The sequence below is a fragment of the Symphalangus syndactylus genome, chromosome 21 (assembly GCF_028878055.3).
Source record: "Symphalangus syndactylus isolate Jambi chromosome 21, NHGRI_mSymSyn1-v2.1_pri, whole genome shotgun sequence".
NCBI lineage: Eukaryota > Metazoa > Chordata > Mammalia > Primates > Hylobatidae > Symphalangus > Symphalangus syndactylus.
In genome coordinates this window covers 55,004,881-55,011,528 of record NC_072443.2, presented here as the reverse complement: position 1 = coordinate 55,011,528, position 6,648 = coordinate 55,004,881, and the positions used below count along the sequence as shown (strand labels likewise).

Genomic DNA, 6,648 nt, shown 5'->3' with positions numbered 1-6,648 from the left:
AAGGGGAGGTTGGGGTGTGATGGGGGTTGGAAGGTCTACAGGCCCACAGGAGGACTGGACTAAAGGTGTCCCATGAAGAGCAATATTTAAGATTAGATTCAGGCTGGGCACAGTGGCTCATGCCTGTAATCCCAGCACTTTGGGAGGCCAAGGAGGGTGGATCATGAGGTCAGGATATCGAGACCATCCTGGCTAACACGGTGAAATACAAAAAAATTAGCTGGGCGTGGTGGCGGGTGCCTGTAGTCCCAGCTACTTGGGAGGCTGAGGCAGGAGAATGGCGTGAACCTGGGAGGCGGAGCTTGCAGTGAGCCGAGATCACGCCACTGCACTCCAGGCTGGGTGATAGAGCAAGATTCCGTCTCAAAAAAAAAAAAAAAAGATTAGATTCTGAGAGAGTCATTCCACCTGTGTCCCACACACCAGGTAAGGGGTTGCTCTAATGTCTTCCAAGAGTTAGGTGAGAGCTTTGCCTGCTTTGTCTCAGTTCAGGAGAGTCTGTCCATGGGATGTGGAAAAAAAACCCTGGAGCAGGAGCTGAACACTGATGTATCATTTAGCAATTGTTGCATAACAAACCACCACAAACTTTGTTGCTTTAAGAAAACAGTGACTTATTATTGTTTAGGACTCTATGGATCTGCTGAGCGGTTCTGCTCTGGGCCAGGTTTGGCTGACCCTGGCTGGGCTCCCAACTGCAGTCATCCAGAAGCTCAGCTGGACTGGCAGGTCTAGCACAGCCTCACACACCTCTGCCAGTTGGCTAGCTGATGTCTGGGGTGGTGCCGTGTCTCCCTCCCTCCAGCAGGCTAGCCTGGGCTTGATCCTAGGGCAGTGGATGACACTCTATTTCCCTTGAGAGTAGAGCATGCAGGGCCTCCCAAAGCCTAGGTTTGTAATGGGTACCGTAAACCAGAAAGTATCTGTGACAGGTCTCAATCAATTTAGAAAGTTTATTTTGCCAAGGTTAAGGACTTGCCTGCGACACAGCCTCAGGAGGTCCTGACGACATGTGTCTAAGGTAGTCAGGGTGCAGCTTGGTTTCATACAGTTTAGGGAGACATGAGACATCAATCAATATATGTAACATGTACATTGGTTTGGCCCAGAAAGGCGGGACAACTCGAAACAGGGAAGAGGACTTCAGGTCATAGATAGAAAAGAGAAAAACAGTTGCATTTTTTTGAGTTTCTAATTAGCCTTTCGCTGAATGTACAATTTACAAGAATAGTCACGTGCCTTAGTCTGGCTTAGTGAACCAATAGGGCAGAGGAAGCAATCATATATGCATTTGTCTCACATGAGCAGAGGGATGACTTTGTCCTCAAGGAATTTCCTTGTGGGTAAATTGTAAGGCTGGTATGTAGCTTTTTAAAATCTTAACCAGGTACAGTAGCTCATGCCTGTAATCCCAGCACTTTGGGAGGCTGAGGCAAGTGGATCACTTGGGGTCAAGAGTTTGAGACCAGCCTCACCAACATGGTGAAAGCCCATCTCTACTAAAAATACAAAGGCTGAGGTGGGTGGATCACTTGAGATCAAGAGTTTGAGACCAGCCTCACCAACATGGTGAAACCCGGTCTCCACTAAAAATATAAAAATTAGCTGGGTGTGGTGGTGGGCGCCTGTAATCCCAGCTACTCGGGAGGCTGAGGCAGGAGAATTGCTTGAACCCAGGAGGCGGAGGTTGCAGTGAGCTGAGATCACACCACTGCACTCCAGCCTGGGTGACAGAGCGAGACTCTGTCTCAGAGTAAATAAATAAAATAAAATAAATAAAACATCTGTAGCTGTGTTATTTAGGAATAGAATGGGAGGCAGGTTTGCCCTATGCAGTTCCCAGCTTGGCTTTTCCCTCTGGCTTAGTGATTTTCGGGAGACTTATTTTCCTTTCACAGTACAACCTCACTCCATCACATTCTAAAGACCAAAACAAGGCATGAAGCCACCACAGATGTCATTGCTTGATGGGAGGAGCTGCCATGTCACACTGGGAAAGGAATGGATATTAGGCAAAGGCAAATTAAAACCACAATGAGATACCATCTCACACTCACTAGCACGGATATTATCAAAAACACAGAACCCAACCAGTCTGTTGGCGAAGATGTGGAGAAACTGGAACACTTGCACACTATTGGTGTGAATGTAAATGGTGCAGTGCTGTGGAAACAGTATAGCGGTTCCTCAAAGAAACCTAGAATTACTGGCCGGGCATGGTGGCTCACACCTGTAATCCCAGCATTTTGGGAGGCTGAGGTGGGCAGATCATCTGCGGTCAGGAGTTCGAGGCCAGCCTTGCCAACATGGTGAAACCTCATCTATACTAAAAATGCAAAATTAGCCGGGCGTGGTGGTGGGAGCCTGCAATCCCAGCTACTCAGGAGGCTGAGGCAGGAGAATCACTTGAACCTAGGAGGCGGAGGTTGCAGTGAGCCGAGATCGTGCCACTGGACTCCAGCCTGGGTGGCAAGAATGAAATTTGGTCTCAAAAAAAAAAAAAAAAAAAATTACCATGCAATTAAGCACTTCAACTTCTGGGTGTATACTCAAAAGAATGAAAAACAAGGCCTCAGATATTCGAACCCCCATGTTTATAGCAGCATTATTCATGACAGCCAAGAGGTGTCTGCTACGTCTATTGACAGATGAATGGATAAACTAAATGTGGTGTATACATACACTGGAATGTTATTCAGCCTTAGAAAGGAAATTATGACCCATGCTACCACATGGATGAAACTTAAATACAAGCTCAGTGAAATAAACCAGTCATAAAAAGACAAATACTGTATGATTCCACTTTTTTATTTTTTTGAGACGGAATCTCGCTCCATTGCCCAGGCTGGAGTGCGGTGGCATGATCTCGGCTCACTGCAACCTCCGCCTCCCGGGTTCAAGTGATTCTCCTGCCTCAGCATCCCAAGTAGCTGGGATTACAGGTGCGTGCCACCATGCCCGGCTAGTTTTTGTATTTTCAGTAGAGACAGGGTTTCACCATATTGGCCAGGCTTGTCTTGAACTCCTGACCTCATGATCCACCCACCTTGGCCTCCCAAAGTGCTGGGACTACAGATGTGAGCCGCTGTGCCCGGCCAATTCCACTTTTATGAGGTCCCTAGAATAGTGAAACTCAGAGACAGAAAGTGGAATGGTAGGTTCCAGGGGCTGGAGAAGTGAGGATGGGAGTTAGTGTTTTCATGGGAACAGTTTCAGTTTGGGAAGATAAACACATTCTGAGACAGATGGTGGTGATGATTGCACAACAATGTGAATGTACTTCACGTCGCTGAGGTGGACACAAAAATGCCTCAGAGAGGAAAATAGGGACATGTTGATTAAAGGGTACAAAGTTTCAGTTCAGTTAGACAGGATTAATTTTAAAATGTTTAAGATGGTAAATTAATGTTATGTGTATTTTACCAAAATGAAAATAAAATTTAAAAACAGGCATGGATATAACTGGTGGAAGATTGGGACCATTTTCACAAGTGATCCACCACAACTGGGTCCTAAAACTGTGGGACATTCCCAGTTTGCATTAACCTCTTCGAGTATCAGTGACCTCAACTTTATTTTCATTTACTTGTTTATTAGAGACAGGGTCTCCTCCTGTCACCCAGGCTAAAGTGCAGTAGCGTGATAATGGCTCACTGTAGTCTTGACCTCCTGGGCTCAAGCCATCCTCCCACCTTGGCCTCCTGAGTAGCTGGGGTTATGGCAAGTGCCATCACATCTGGCATCACCTTTAAATTGAGGATGAATTCATGCTCCTGTCTGCATGTTGAGGCTGGAAAAAAAATTGGAATTAATTATCTAAGATGTGTACCTGGCCAAGTCTACTCTTTTCATTTTAAATGGGAGACAATTAAACCTTATCCCGATAATCAGGCCCATGGCTTTGCAGTCACAGCCACGGGCGTGGGAGCAAACATGAAAAGGAAAAGAGAAGCCCCAGGTGGGCTCTGGGTCTAAAGGATGGGGCCTTCACTGAAACAATAATAATGACGAAATGAAGGGAAACTTGCCTGTGCTTTATTTAGCAGCTTGGGGGAATAGTCGAGCTCACCTCTAATTTTGCAAATTACAACAGGCCTGAAACTGCACATACTAGACAAGTGTTGTTTCTCTTCCCAAATTTTGGGACAGCTTTGGGGAATTACTCAGTCCAGCAATTCAAAGGAACTCTTTTTTATTTTTTAAAAGTTTTTACTAGAGACAGAGTCTCGCTCGGTCACCCAGGCTGGAGTGCAGTGTGGAACTCCTGGGCTCAAATGATCCTCCTAACTCAGCCTCCTGAGTAGCTGGGACTACAGGTGTGCACCATCATGCCCAGCTAACTTTTTTTCTTATTTTATTTTATTGTAGAAAAGGGGTCTTGCTATGTTTGCCCAGGCTGGTCTTAAACTCCTGGCTTCAAGCAATCCTCCTGTGTCAGCCTCCCAAAGTGCTGGGATTATAAGAGGGAGCCACTGTGCTCAGACCCAGAACTCTCTTTTTTGTTGGTTTGTTTTCACTGCATTTATTACTAATATATAAAAAAAGTTACACACACACACAAAAAACTCATTCTCAGTTCTCCAACAGCTCTCATCCCTCCCTTTTGCCCATTCAACTCCTGACTCATATCCTGAGGGCCAGTTCGAAACTTAACCTGTTCTCTGCCATTTTCATAGAAAACAATCAGTGCCAGGGATGTAGGGAAAGAGGGTTGGAAGAGGGCAACAGTACTTTCCAGGTTCCACCCAAAGATAAGCAAGGTGGAGATTCACAGAACTCAAATGAAAGGACTGGTGGCCTCCCAATGACATAGTCTAACTAAAATGGGCTGGAAAGGATCTAGGTAGGGTAAAGCCATCTGAGGCTTTTTAAGACGTCTCATGGGCATGTGTCAGACCCAGGATGACCAACACCAAGAGAAGAATGGGAAGAATGGGGAGGACCAGGGAGGCAGTCCGATGGAGAGGTCACAATTCCCCCATGTTGGGAGGTGGAAAGTCTGGAGGGCACCAAGAGCCGTACTCATTTTGGCAGAAAAACTTACTCTATTGTTGGGAAGTCACAGACATGCCACAGACACTGAGAAAGGCTGTGAGGGGATGCAGAGTTTCACAAAGCACAGTGATCAAAGGCGGTAGCGGTGGGGATCGTGCTACTGACGGAGAAACTACGAAATCCAAAAGCAGGGAGAGTGGCCTTTTAGGAAGTAACTCTGTATCAGTCACTCAGACTTGACCCCAGATTAAACAACCTGGCTGAGTTCCACAAGCAGCTGACAACACTGGGAGTAAGGGGTGTCACATGAAAAGGACTTAAAACAAGCAGTTAGAAGAAGGGAAGGGTAGGAAACTGCTCTAGGGCTCTCAGGAACGGAGGGCAATACTGGGAACAGGTGGACAGATGCACAAGAAACAGCCCCAAAGAGGTTTCCTGTTCAGCAGTCATTTGACAGGGGGAAGATCCAGGAGGCAGCTGAAGGGAGCAAGGATTGGTCCCAAAGGCGAGTCTCTGGAGGCTGCGTCAGAAGAAAGTGTGTGCGCCTCGCCCCAGTGATGCAACACAACCCTGGACCCCACACGGGGGAAGAGGGGCAGATAGAGTGGGTGTGTCACTGGCTGGGAGTGCTGGAAGAGCCTCATAGTAGCCATCACAGGGCCACAGGGAAATACATGGCTGCTGGTCACAGATGGCTGTTTCCACCCTGGATGGGAGGACACAGTCTCACAGAGGAGGGCTATTGATGCCTGGGTGGTGGAAGGCACAGAGGTCCTCATATAAACAGTGGCCCTTTTTGGCAAAATGTCCACAGACTAGGCGGTGGGATTTGTCTTCCATAACCTGGGGGTCATCCTAGTGGGCTGGTATTCTTGAGAAGAGACCAGCTTTAGAGCCTTTGAGGGTTTCTCTGTTCTTTGTGAAGGCTTCGCCTGGCGGAACCCCCATGACCTGGCCCCGGAAAAGGAGGTTCAGCATTGACTCCCCACCAACCACAATCATATGGGTTAGGCCTGGGGCCAAGGCCTCCTGGCACTGGGCCTCTACCCTGAGGAGGAGGTGGGAGGCTCAGCAGCGGTAGAATCAGTGATTCCCTTGCTCCTGGAGGACTTCTGTGAGGAGCTGACTTAGGGTCATCAGGTTTTCCACTGGCCATGGGGGGAGGCTCAGAAGGCTGGGTGATCCGATGGGACTCCCATCCTCGTCATCTCCAGTCTTTTCCCTCTCGGGCAGTGGGGGCTGCTGCTGTGGCGGGGGTTGGTGCTGATTCTGCGTCTTTCATTTTGGCATCGTGGCAGCAGCAAAGACTGCACTGGGATTTGGCCAGAGGAATTCTTAATGAAGGAACTGGACCAAGCCTCCAGCAGGGCACAGTTTCTGGCTGCAATTACTTATGTCCAGTCCCATGCAACCTGGGGCTGCGCTAATGCTCTCACTGGTTTGGACCCTCAGGCTGGCCACAGTGCTGCCCACGCGGCTTCTGGCTTTGGTTTATAATCTCATGTTCAGCCATTGCCCCCAGATGGTGCACACCATGTCAGGGTTACTAGTTTGGGCACAAAGTGTAGCTCCCCTTTCCACATACATAGAGCTGGCATTGAGCATGTGTCTCTATGTCCCAAGGTGATTTCTCTCTTGGTGGCTCTAGAAGTC

The 6,648-nt window shown here is 48.0% G+C and overlaps 1 pseudogene; it reads right to left on the bottom strand.

Annotated features, from left to right (window-relative positions):
* Positions 1-5,721: 5,721 nt before the first annotated feature.
* On the bottom strand, positions 5,722-6,312 carry LOC129471520 (proline-rich protein 3-like; annotated as a pseudogene).
* Between the last annotated feature and the right edge of the window lie 336 nt (positions 6,313-6,648).